The following is a 13,180-nucleotide window of genomic DNA, read 5'->3' as shown; positions in this document are numbered from 1 at the left end:
GTCGTCTAGAGATGAACCTCACTTTCCTAAAACTCTCCCAATCGAAGTCGAGCATTCACCTTCTGTGCTCCATCCTTACATGCTCATTCCATTTCCCATAGCTTTGCAACGTTAAACTTTGATATTTCATCGATATAAATCTGTCAAGCGGCACACCGCTAATGTTGTATTCGAATATTTCTACATTTACATCTAATTACCAATCATCTTACCAACTACAAATTTTGTTTAAGTCATCTTATACCTTTCTAAAGTTACGCAATACTTACATCTCCCCCTACACCACAGCATCATCAGCTCATCCTGTCTGTCAAATTGTGTTCTGCGGCACTCTCGGCGATACCTTTGTCTCTCATGAACACTCGTTGCCGATTACAATGTAAGGGGTTCTGTTATTAATAAATTTTCGTACCACTCACATATCTAGAAACGTATTGTGTATGCTCGTTCATTCGTTAACAGACTGCAGTGAGGGTTCGTACCGTAGGATCATTATGGGTTGCGAGCGAAATCGCTGCCTCAGTATCTGTCAGCTCTTTTCTTCCGCTGTGATATTACAGTAGACAAAACTTCTTATGCCACCCTCCCGTCCTCTCACTCTTCCGTCCCCCTTCACTGCACTCTCCCAAATTGGTCTCGCCCAATAAAGATCGTTTCAGGTCCGTATACAGCGGTGAAAAGAACATCACAGAGTGCTGTCAGCAGGGATCGACAAGAAACCAAATATGTTCGACTATACTTATGTATTTTTTTTTCAGGAAGACATCGAACAGCTGAAGTGCAACGGCAAGCCACAAACAACCTTTCAGATTTATCAGACTCTGCAGCCTTTCTACTATCTTGTGCAGATTTCTGACCTTCCTCAACTCTCCAAGTCTCAGTTACGTTGCAGAAGTGTACTGCTTTTCACCAACACATATAATGTGAGTGCGAGTCTAACTAAACACGCGGATGTAGGCCCATCATGGGTACAGACGTAGAAAACTTTCGATGTGTTTATGGCATGAGAGGACTGCCTGTGTAGCGTAAGGGAGTTTAAAAAATGTAAATGACGACAGAGTGTGTTCCATTTCATTCACCAACTCACATTAAAATGTAAGGGAAGAGGGTTTCAGCAGTGGATGTCTCCAGGGAAGCTATGCTTGATTAACTTCATGGGATCTACGCATTTAAATAAAACATTCTGGTGTGGGGGATTGGGATGATTTACACTGTGTGTTAGCGACTGCTTCAGAAAGACTAACATTCTGGCACCTGAATGTAAGAGTACCAGTTTATAAACGCATGTATTCTCCGTGTGCCAGGAGAACCGATTAGTATGAAGTCCACTGAAGCGGAATTCAGGGATGATTTAGCTACTCATATATATGATAAGTCCTTGTTGGAGTGAATGCTACTGATGCTTACTCGAAAGTCTGCAGCATTGTCCTCAGGAGGAGACCTGCAGAGGGGGGGGGGGGGGGGGGGGCGCAGCCAGCTCCCCACCCAGCCTGTGCCTCCACTGTAGTGCTGACGCCACACCACAGCTCGTGGTGAACACAGAAGAGCAGCCAGGGAGGTGTCACATCAGAGCACGTGGCCAGCAGCATTCACCATCTTAATGTTACTATGAAATATATATAGTTACGGCAACTGTGTGGTAATGTGTTATGAAGCTGCTATGACTGTATATAATATTATTAATTGTTAATTTTTTTACCTTGAACTTTGCTATTGAACACACTTTATGCTGATATGCAAAGGTGTCTGTTCGTGATGGAAAGACGTGTTCAAAGCAGCACACTGTAAATAGCTAGCCACATCTTACAACACTGATTTAAGGAAATTCTTCTTTTTCATCATTTACATCTGGCTAACCATTTGTAAAGATAAGGTTCCTTTCTTCGAAATAACAATGATATAACAATACAACAGCTAGTGGTTCTTTAGTTAACAATCTTTTTTGTAAACAAAATGACCGATGTACATTTTTAATGTGTACATTTGCATACAATTTAATCACATATAATATTTCAAATTTAATTCCATACATAAGCTTAACCCTTTATTATGCAAATAGTGAAAATAAAAACAAAAAAAATTCAGTGCTTATATTTATTTATTATCCTTAAAGAAATACCATTCAGTCAGTTTTAGACATTTTTGACGAAAATTATGAAAATTATGAAATGTTGCTTACAAGCAACATTCCCAGCAGTAGACCACATTTATACATATTATAGAAAAAAAGTGTTTTCCAATAACCTCAAGCAAAAGGTTTCCTCTACGTGAATAATTTCATTTATAAACACATTTATGCATTCCTGCTGTGTAATAGAACTGTTTCATTTTCCCTTCTAGTTCTTCTTGCAATGGAATTTTTGGAAACAGTTCCTCTTTGGAACGAAACACAATACTAGATTGCATTTTGAACACATGACTGTAGAAAATCCAGATGGACAATAACGACAACGACCTTTGGAACCGTGTACAGGCCAATGCTCCATATCATCAAATCGGACATCTTGTGTAACAGTCGGAGCTGTTGGCTTCCTCCTCTTCTTTTGTGGTGGTGTTATGTCTATTGAGGGCCTTCCTACTTTCCTTTTCCCTGAAAACATCAAACCATTGGCAATATCTGCCCTGAATGACTTCAGTCAGGTCTTCGTGTCCAGAGATTCTCTTCGAAATACCAGCCAGGCATTTACAACACTCAGATCTAGCATAAATCCAAACAATCTCATGTACCAACACCTAGATTTCATTGGTACTCTGTAGAGCTCTATCAGCATACCAGTAAGAGCAACTCCTCCCATATGTTTGTTGTACTGACATACAATACTGGGACAGGGTACATCAATTCTTCTTGTTGCTGTCACATCATTTTACTGTTCAGGGTGGTTGGACACCACAAAATGAGCTTGCAAGTGTCACGATTTTATTGTTTTGAATACCTGCCGTAAGCATATGTAGTATAAAAAAAATGGTTCAAATGGCTCTGAGCACTATGGGACTTAATATCTGTGGTCATCAGTCCCCTAGAACTTAGAACCAATTAAACCTAACTAACCTAAGGACATCACACACATCCATGCCCGAAGCAGGATTCGAACCTGCGACCGTAGCAGTTGCGCGGTTCCGGACTGAGCGCCTGAACCGCTAGACCACATATGTAATATACTAATGGCACATGTCCCAACTATGGGCAATATTGCTCACAGGCAAGATAAAAGTTTTATACTATTTACGTAATTTAAAACAATATTAGATTGAAATATTTCTGCTGTAAACTCATCTCTGGGTATTTCTTGAAGAAAATCTGCTAAGATTACTACCACTTTATTGAAATCCACTCTTTCAGAACCAAAATAAGACACCCCTGTTGCTCACACGAGGAGATCTCTGTAACACCACTGCACAAACTGCCATCTCGTGTGGAAAACCTTGAACTATTACAACAACTGGCATTCGCAGTGTGTAAAGGAACGTTGCCTGGAGGCATCTATGCCAGTAAAAAATAACTGGGAAGTGTTTCTTGTCCCTCAAGGCGAACGTAAATTTGATGTTGCTTGAGAGCAACACTGCCAAATAAAGGGTTGAACTAGTAAATAATGTGTTTTCTTGTATTCGATCATCTACCATATTTGCATTTAATTCCAAGTACTAATTAGAAACTAATTTTTTTCTTTTCTGATTAGTTTTTGTATGTGCTTATAATATCCGAGCACTAGCAGCAGCAAGTTAAGAAAGAACCACATAGATACACTGAAGAGCCAAAGAAAATGATACACCTGCCTAATATCACGTAAGGCCCGCGCGAGCACACAGAAGTTCCACAACACAACAAGGTCATGGACTCAGCTAATGTCTGAGCAGTGCTGCAGGAAACTGACGCCATGAATCCTGCAGGGCCGTCCATAAATTTAGAAGGGTACGAGTGGGTGAAGATCTCTTCTGAACAGCACGTAGCAAGGCATATCAGATATGCTCAATAATGTTCACATCTGGAGAGTTTGGTGGCCTGCATAAGTGTTTAAACTCAGAGGAATGTTCCTGGAGTCACTCTATAGCAGTTCTGGACATGTGGTGTACCGCATTGTCCTGCTGGAATTGCCCAAGTCCGTTGGATGACAGGATGCTTATATATGTCCTCTCTCAGCATCGTATCCATAACACTCCATCTGCCCCACACAATTACAAAGCTTCCACCAACTTAAACAGTCCACTGCTGACATGTAGGGTCTATGGATTCATAAAGTTTTCTCCATACCCGTACATGTGCATCGACTCGATATAATTTGAAACGAGACTCGTCAGACCAGGCAACATGTTTACAGTCATCAACAGTCCAATGTCAGAGCTAATGGGCCAAGATTGGTCCTTCAGCTCAAATTCCCCATATCGAAGATGTTTCATCGAACTGTTCGCACACTGAAGCTTGTTGATGGCCCAGCATTGAAATCTGCAACAATTTGTGGAAGATTTGCACTTCTGTCACGTTCCATCGGTTCCATTCTTGCAGGATGTATTTCCGGCTGCAGTGATGTCAGAGATTTGATGATTATGGTCGTATGAAAAATCCCCATATCATCGCTATCTCAGAGGGGTGGTGTCACTTTGCTCGTTCGCCGACTATAACACCACATTCAAATTCACTTAATTCGTGATAACCTGCCATTGTAGCAGCAGTAACCGATGTAACAACTGCGTCAGACACTTGTCTTATATATGTGTTGCAGACTGCAGCGCCATATTATGCCTGTCTACATATCTCTGTATTAAATACCAGTTTCTATGTGACTTCGGTGTACATACAATATACATAAACAAATGTGGTATATGTTTGTACAATTTGCTTGCATACATAGTGTGCAATGAGCTTTTACCTGTAGTATGTAGCACATGATATCGTAATTCAGACTGCTTGGTGGACCATATGCAGAGACGCATCACCACCATGCAGGTGGTCCTTGTGGTCTTAAATCATAAGAGCTCACCGCTGTGCAATGCACTACCTTAGCCCATCTTTGGGTGGCCCCTGCTTGTATTTGGTATGCATACATTTTGGGTCTGAACCACACAAATTACATACTCTTGAAACATTCTTTCCATCTTCCATCAGCCTGATAAACTTCTTCTGGGGTATTACTCCATAAGGAATATCAGCTGCATATGCAGACCTGGCGATCTTCTTTTTATGGTACCTAATAATTTCGTATGAATCACAACATTTTACCCAGAAAATACCATAATCTGTATCTTTATAAAACGGATCAGCAAGTAGAATCAGTACATGTGAAATTTTCAGAGGTCCAGAATAGACTAATTGATATAGACAGGCTTCCTAAATACCACTGAAACCCTAAAACGTAACTAGTCCTTCATTGAAGACCGTGGCCTACATAAAATGTAAGTTTGCACTGTGATCTCTTGCACCGTAACATCCGTCCCAGCGGTAAACTAAATGAAATTCATGGCATTTTTTTTTACATTCTGCATAGTTATGCCAAAAACAGATCTATTCATTAATTTATAAAAATTCTTTTCAAAACCACAAATCGCGAGGTCCCTCTTTTAGATATTTACATCAATGTACTTCTTCAACCAAGGATGCTGATTGAAGGAGATGCCACCTAATAAGTCTCATATCCAAACAGAAATTGCTGGAAGTTCCCGTAGTGTTGCATGTATCTCCGCTTACTACCCTGTGTTTTCATCAATTTGGGGGCAGACCAGTTTTGAACGTCTAGGCGCTCTGGAGACAGTGGCAAACCGCTGTGTGCATCATTCACATGGAGGGGATATGCCAGGTTTGCCTGCAGGACATACTCCTCGGCAGCATCTGCATATACACGATGGATCTCTTCTCCAATCTGCAGATTTTCTACTTGCACAGCAATTAAAACCCTCCAAACAGCAGAGATTGCAGTATGGCTTGTCCATAAGGATTTTTTACGTCCTAGTGAAGGACGTAACTTGCATCGTTAGTCAGCCTGTGTTCCTTCGCAATCATTCACAGGTTATTCGCATTGGCATACTGTAGCACATACTGTCAAAGGCCCTGTGAGTTCTGCATTCGAAAAAAAGCAATGTATCAGCATTGGTCAACAGTTCAGTGTTGATATCTCATTTAAGACTCTGTTCCACGAACGTCCCGGATGTTGTAATACACTCCTGGAAATGGAAAAAAGATCACATTGACACCCGTGTGTCAGACCTACCATACTTGCTCCGGACACTGCGAGAAGGCTGTACAAGCAATGATCACACGCACGGCACAGCGGACACACCAGGAACCGCGGCGTTGGCCGTCGAATGGCGCTAGCTGCGCAGAATTTGTGCACCGCCGCCGTCAGTGTCAACCAGTTTGCCGTGGCATACGGAGCTCCATCGCAGTCTTTAACACTGGTAGCATGCCGCGACAGCGTGGACGTGAACCGTATGTGCAGTTGACGGACTTTGAGCGAGGGCGTATAGTGGGCATGCGGGAGGCCGGGTGGACGTACCGCCGAATTGCTCAACACGTGGGGCGTGAGGTCTCCTCAGTACATCGATGTTGTCGCCAGTGGTCGGCGGAAGGTGCACGTGCCCGTCGGCCTGGGACCGGACCGCAGCGACGCACGGATGCAAGCCAAGACCGTAGGATCCTACGCAGTGCCGTAGGGGACCGCACCGCCACTTCCCAGCAAATTAGGGACACTGTTGCTCCTGGGGTATCGGCGAGGACCATTCGCAACCGTCTCCATGAAGCTGGGCTACGGTCCCGCACACCGGTAGGCCGTCTTCCTCTCACGCCCCAACATCGTGCAGCCCGCCTCCAGTGGTGTCGCGACAGGCGTGAATGGAGGGACAAATGGAGACGTCGTCTTCAGCGATGAGAGTCGCTTCTGCCTTGGTGCCAATGATGGTCGTATGCGTGTTTGGCGCCGTGCAGGTGAGCGCCACAATCAGGACTGCATACGACCGAGGCACACAGGGCCAACACCCGGCATCATGGTGTGGGGAGCGATCTCCTACACTGGCCGTACACCTCTGGTGATCGTCGAGGGGACACTGAATAGTGCATGGTACATCCAAACCGTCATCGAACCCATCGTTCTACCATTCCTAGACCGGCAAGGGAACTTGCTGTTCCAACAGGACAATGCACGTCCGCATGTATCCCGTGCCACCCAACGTGCTCGAGAAGGTGTAAGTCAACTACCCTGGCCAGAAAGATCTCCGGATCTGTCCCCCATTGAGCATGTTTGGGACTGGATGAAGCGTCGTCTCACGCGGTCTGCACGTCCAGCACGAACGCTGGTCCAACTGAGGCGCCAGGTGGAAATGGCATGACAAGCCGTTCCACAGGACTACATCCGGCATCTCTACGATCGTCTCCATGGGAGAATAGCAGCCTGCATTGCTGCGAAAGGTGGATATACACTGTACTAGTGCCGACATTGTGCATGCTCTGTTGCCTGTGTCTATGTTCCTGTGGTTCTGTCAGTGTGATCATGTGATGTATCTGACCCCAGCAATGTGTCAATAAAGTTTCCCCTTCCTGGGACAATGAATTCACGATGTTCTTATTTCAATTTCCAGGAGTGTAGAAGGCAGAATCGAGTGTGTATGTGCCCAGGCATATAATCTGGACATCTAAATGGGAATGTTTTGTGTGCTAGTTTGTGAAGCTCATGACAGCTGTCTCCATAATTAGTCAGTGATGTATCTTTCTCGAAGCTCTGAACTGACTGATATGATTTGATTCGTGTGAGCTGTATTCCCTGCTGAAGCTGATGCTGTGAGCAGTTGTAACCATTCTATGATTTTGTTTGTTTCATCTTAATAAATGTGGAAAAAGAGCAATAAAAAGTTTTTGTTTCGTGAACAACTCACATCACTTCGCAAAGTAGTTTCCTTTGAGTGGTATACACTTGGTCCAGCCACCCTCCAGCATTTCCATCTCATCAGAAATCTAGGTTCTGTCAAAATCTGCTACACACGCGTTGACTGGAATTATCACTTTCTCATTTGATGGAACTTTCTTCCTCATCAAGTCAAAGTTTAAAGGTAATAAACAGGAAATAGGAAATAGTCACTTGGGGCTATATGTGGTATACAGAGAGGATGAAGAACCAACTTAAGACCCAATTCATAGACTATCACCACTGTTATTACCCATGTGTGGGATGGTGTATTATCCTGGCGAAAGAGCAATTTTTTGCGTGCCACCCCCGGTCTTTTATTCAGACAATGCAAGTTTCACACAATCCAGCAATGATTGACAATAGGGTCCAATTATTGTTTCGTCATCTTTCAAGTAATCTATGAGGATTACTCCATGAGAATGCCAAAAAACCAGTGGCCGCCATTTTACCAGCTGATGGTGCATATTTCACCGTCCTTTCCCCGTTGTTTTGACTGCAATTTTGACAGTTACAAATCGGTGCAAAACGTCTTGGAGACTGCATTTAAACATGGCCAGACATTGTGTTGAAATGTTGTGCTGGATACACTTTGGTTGACAGTGAGCAATTGCGCCACCCACCGTGCACACAACTCCTTCCCAGCTAATTTTCCGTACAGGATATTATGCACTCGTTCATTTGAGATAACCTCAATATCTGCGATCTCACGAATTTATATTGGATGATCTTGAATTAATGTATTATAAATTTTGTAAATGGTTTCCTTTGTAGTGACCTCAACTGAACAGCTGGAACGCTCTTCGCCTTAAGAGCTTGTCTGGCCACATTTAAATACTATAATTCAAAATTAAATGGTCTTTAGTGATTATACAGAAAAACATGAACTTTACCAGCTTACCTGTGTGGCAGCCCAATCTCTCAGGTGAAAATGTTTAATAAGAGCACGATGCTGTTTTATCCACTTTCAACTGTGGTCAAAACACTGATTAATGCAGATGGCTGTCAACAGTGAACTGTATGCTGTACATTGTTGAATTTCTCTATAAGAGCCTCTGAATAATCAAGCTTACCAATCATAAAGGCGCAATAAAAATGCTCCAGTAAATTTTCCAGGCTTACCAATCAACCCTGTATATACACTTCAGACATGTTCCGTTCAGTGTTTTATGTTGAGCATCGGTGGCTTTTCCTGCGTTTTATGTACCTCTTAAAGCAGATTTAATAATATCATTGTATTTCTTACATTATGCCGTTTTATTCGCCCTTTTGGGTCGTTGCCTTTCCTATGTACGTTATTCATACGCAATATTTTAGCTTAGGTTTGCATCTTTGTCGGTAGACACTTGTTAGGATTAGAAGTTTCGAAGAATATTATCTCAAATAAATAGGATGTTCTCTCAAATTTCATTTTCCCTACGCCGAATTGCTACTGGGGAGTGGGACAACCTGGACTAGCAGTGGCTTGATGAACTTTGGATAGTATGCCACGACGAATACAGGCATGCAGCAAAGCAAGAGGACCTGGTACTGGGTGTTAGAGGCACCAGTGTGTACAGCAGACTGGAACACCACCTCTGAAGCTATCGCTGTCTGGTGGTACAACATGCAATGTGTAATTTTCATGAGCAATATAAAGGGCGGAAATAATGTTTATTTTGGTCTCAGTTCCAATTTTCTTTGCATGTTTCGGAACTCTCAGAACCGAAGTGATGCAAAACTTTTTTTGGTGTGTGAATATAGGAATGTTACTAACATGTCCGGAAGGCAGTTGTGTTGAACAGCGGTTAAGGCAAGAAGAGAAGAGAAGTTTTTTTAAAAATGGCGTTACAGAAAACTGCTGAATATTAAGTGCGTAAGTCGAGTTATTAATGAGGAGATACTCAATCGCATGGGGCAAACTTAAGTGGTGAGTTGTCTTAAACAAGGGTCAAGTTGAGAGGTCACATAGAGACATCGAGGAATCGTAGAGTTTCTAAAGCGAATTACTGAAGGTTAAAATTGTAGGGGAGGGGGGTACCAGCGCTCGATTACCGTAAGAAGATTGAGATTCATATCATGGCAGGGCTCTACACAGACGTAGAGAGTTCCATCAGACCAGTCTCTCTACCACAACTACACTGTTGACCCATAGGAAGGGTGTCGGGGGACAGCTCATCTACATCTACTTCTGCATCAACATGACTTCTCTGTAGTTCACTGTTAAGTGGCTGGCAGAGGGATCGTTGAACCACCTCCAGTGTATTTCTGTACGGTTGCACTCTCAAACATTGTACAGGAGAAATGACTCTTACATCTTCGCTTGCTAGCTTCGATTTCTCTTACTTTATTACAATCATCATTTCTCCCTATTTGGGTAGATATCCACAAAGTATTTCGCAATCGGAGGAGAAAGTTGGTGACCGAAGTTTCGTGAGAAGTTCTCGCCATAAGTGAAATCATCTTTGTTTAAATGACTGCCATCCCAACTCGCTGATCGTATCCATGATACTCTCTCTCCTATTTCGCGACGGTACATAACGAACTGCACTTCTTTGAACGTTTTCGAAATCTTCCACCAACTCTGTCGGAAGAACAGGAACAAGCGTAGTGCATGCAGTCTTTTCAGTGCATTTGTAGCGTCTTCTAAGCGTTCTGCCTATAAAACGCTGTCTTTGGTTCGCCTTCATTTTCTGTAAGATCGTTCAAATTCTAATAGTTCGTAACTGTAGTTACTATGTATTTAGTTGAAATAACAGTCTTTAGATTTATGTGGTTCATCGTGTATCCGGTACGTAATGGATTCTTTTTAGTGTTCATGTACATTTTTAGAGTCATTTGCCACTTTTTGGCTAAATAATCTGGCATTCGGTAATAGTTTTCGATGTTATGCCAACTTTACTAGAAGTTAAACGACAGCATCATGTGCAAACACCCTGAGAGGGCTTTCCGATTGTCTCCTAAATCGTTTATACAGGTTAGAAATAGCAGACTGCTTGTAACAATTCCCTATGTCTTCCAACAGGAAATGACGAATACAGTCGCACAACTGGGACAAAACTCCGTGCGTATGCCTTATAATAACAAGCCGTTCCTGTGGAATGGTATCAAAAGCCTTCTGGAAAGCTAGAACGGAATCAGTTTAAGATCCATTGTCGATAGCACTCATTACCTTGAATGACAAAAAGAGCTAGTTGTGTTTCAAAAGAACGATGTTTACTGAAACGGTGCTGAATATGTCTCAATAGATAGTTTTCTTCGAGATAATTTTTAATGTCCGAACCCAGTGTATGTTCCCAACCTCACTGTAAATCTTAGTTACTGGTATGGGGCAGTAACTGAATGAATTACTCTTATTTCCTTTCTTGACTGTCGGTGTGATATGTGGAACTTCCCATTCCTTAGGTGCGGACATTTGGTTAGCGATTGTAGATTACTGCTAAATACGGACATGTTATACGGCCACACTCGTTAAACGTCCTCACTGGTGCACAATTTGGCCGAAAAGTTACAGGAGTAACCCGTCCACACACAGATTACAGTTACTCCTGTAACCGAAACTGCAGATTTGAAGATAGTTCTAGAGGAACCGAAACCAGTCATGTGATTAAACATTTTTGAAATCAAGGTGGATTATACGTAAAACTGTAAGTGATTTAAGTTGCTCCTCTACAACGAGGATACCTACTCGTAAGTTACTCACGTCGAATTCTATAATGTATACCGTGTTTAGTAATTTCGCTTTAGCAGAATTTTGATGAGTAACATTACCACTGCCATCGTGCAGAGAAGGTACTAAGTATGTCTTGTGGCCGCTGTACTTTACATTCGACCAGAATCTGTTTGGGTTTTCTGCGATGTGGAGGCAAAGTTCCGTTGTGGAAACTATTAAAAGCGTCTCGCATTTTGAGTTTCTATAAAACTTCTCTATCTTGGTGATATTGCGTCGTTTTAAGTTTACAATGCTTTTTTTCGTTTCTTCTTTAACAGTGACCCATTCTGTGCGCCATAACAGAATAGTGCCGTCTCTTATTAATATGCTCGGTGTATATCTCTCGATTAGTGGGAAGCTACAATTTGTAGCGTTGCTCTCGGGGGGCGAAAAGAAAAAGAATTGTTATTTTATTATTTTTTTAACAATGTCGAAAAAGTTAATATTTTGATGGGCCACTTGGCAACAGAATCAGGGATTAGTTACACTGCTATAATAACATACGGTGAGCATTAAATACCTGAATAAGAGCAGAATAGTGATATATTTGAGATCGTTCGGAAGAAACATTATCATTTCTATGCATTTTTATAGTCGCGATGTAGTCATACCCGGAACAACACTAACGGACCAGAAGATTTATAGACTTTAAAAGAAATGCAACACTACAATATAAAAAAAAGTTGATTAAGAAATAATAGGAAAACGATAATGTTCCTTCTGCCTCATGCTGCTTTCAGCCCATCATCGTGATCGTAATTTCTGGTGATGAACTAACAGAAAATAATTATCATTCAAGTAAATTAGGAGATGGAAATCATCAAGGTTAATTTACTAAAATAAGCAGACTTATCTTTAACACACGTTTTTTTAATGCTACGTACCTTTTCGTATTAAATTGCAATAGATGACCATTGTGGTTAAATACTTTATACATAACAGTCAAAATGTCCTCTTGATGCTGTCTGTTCGTAATCAATTACAAGAAAACTACATGTTTTCTGATTGGAAAAATAACAATTAGCATATTCACTCAATATTTTCACATGAAATATAAAATACCGTTGTGGAACGCAGCATGTCCGCGTCCGCCTTTCATGGAATACGAACAGTAGAAGGTGAGGCGCCGAATGCTTCATTTGTCTTGAAACAACGGAATTCTTTTTTATATCAGCAATCGATACATGTACATAGAGATTGACAGGCACCGCACAAGAACGGAAAAGATAAAGAATAATAGATTATATCGCTCGTATGCGATGGTTCATTTCTTTTACTTTATAATTGTTCCATAACTTTAGGCCATCAGGCGTGTAGTATTGAGCGTATATTAATGTTTGTTAAGCGAAAACTATTAATATTACACTGCCTACCATGAGGAGGGAACGAATACCGAATGTATTACTTTCATCCTCATGCCCATTGGACTATTTTTAATTTTCGGGTGTAACATACAGGTTATTAAAATTTGTCATTTCACATTCATTCCATAATAAAAGAATTAACGTTACAATCTGTAATTACTGACGATAGATCATTGTGAATTTGTTCTGTTTTTCTATTAGTCCTTGTATGGATTCAGTCTTTCTTGATGATTCTTAAA

The sequence above is a fragment of the Schistocerca gregaria genome, chromosome 11, assembly GCF_023897955.1.
Source record: "Schistocerca gregaria isolate iqSchGreg1 chromosome 11, iqSchGreg1.2, whole genome shotgun sequence".
NCBI lineage: Eukaryota > Metazoa > Arthropoda > Insecta > Orthoptera > Acrididae > Schistocerca > Schistocerca gregaria.
The sequence above is the reverse complement of the archived record's forward strand: the minus strand, read 5'-3'. Positions refer to the sequence as shown.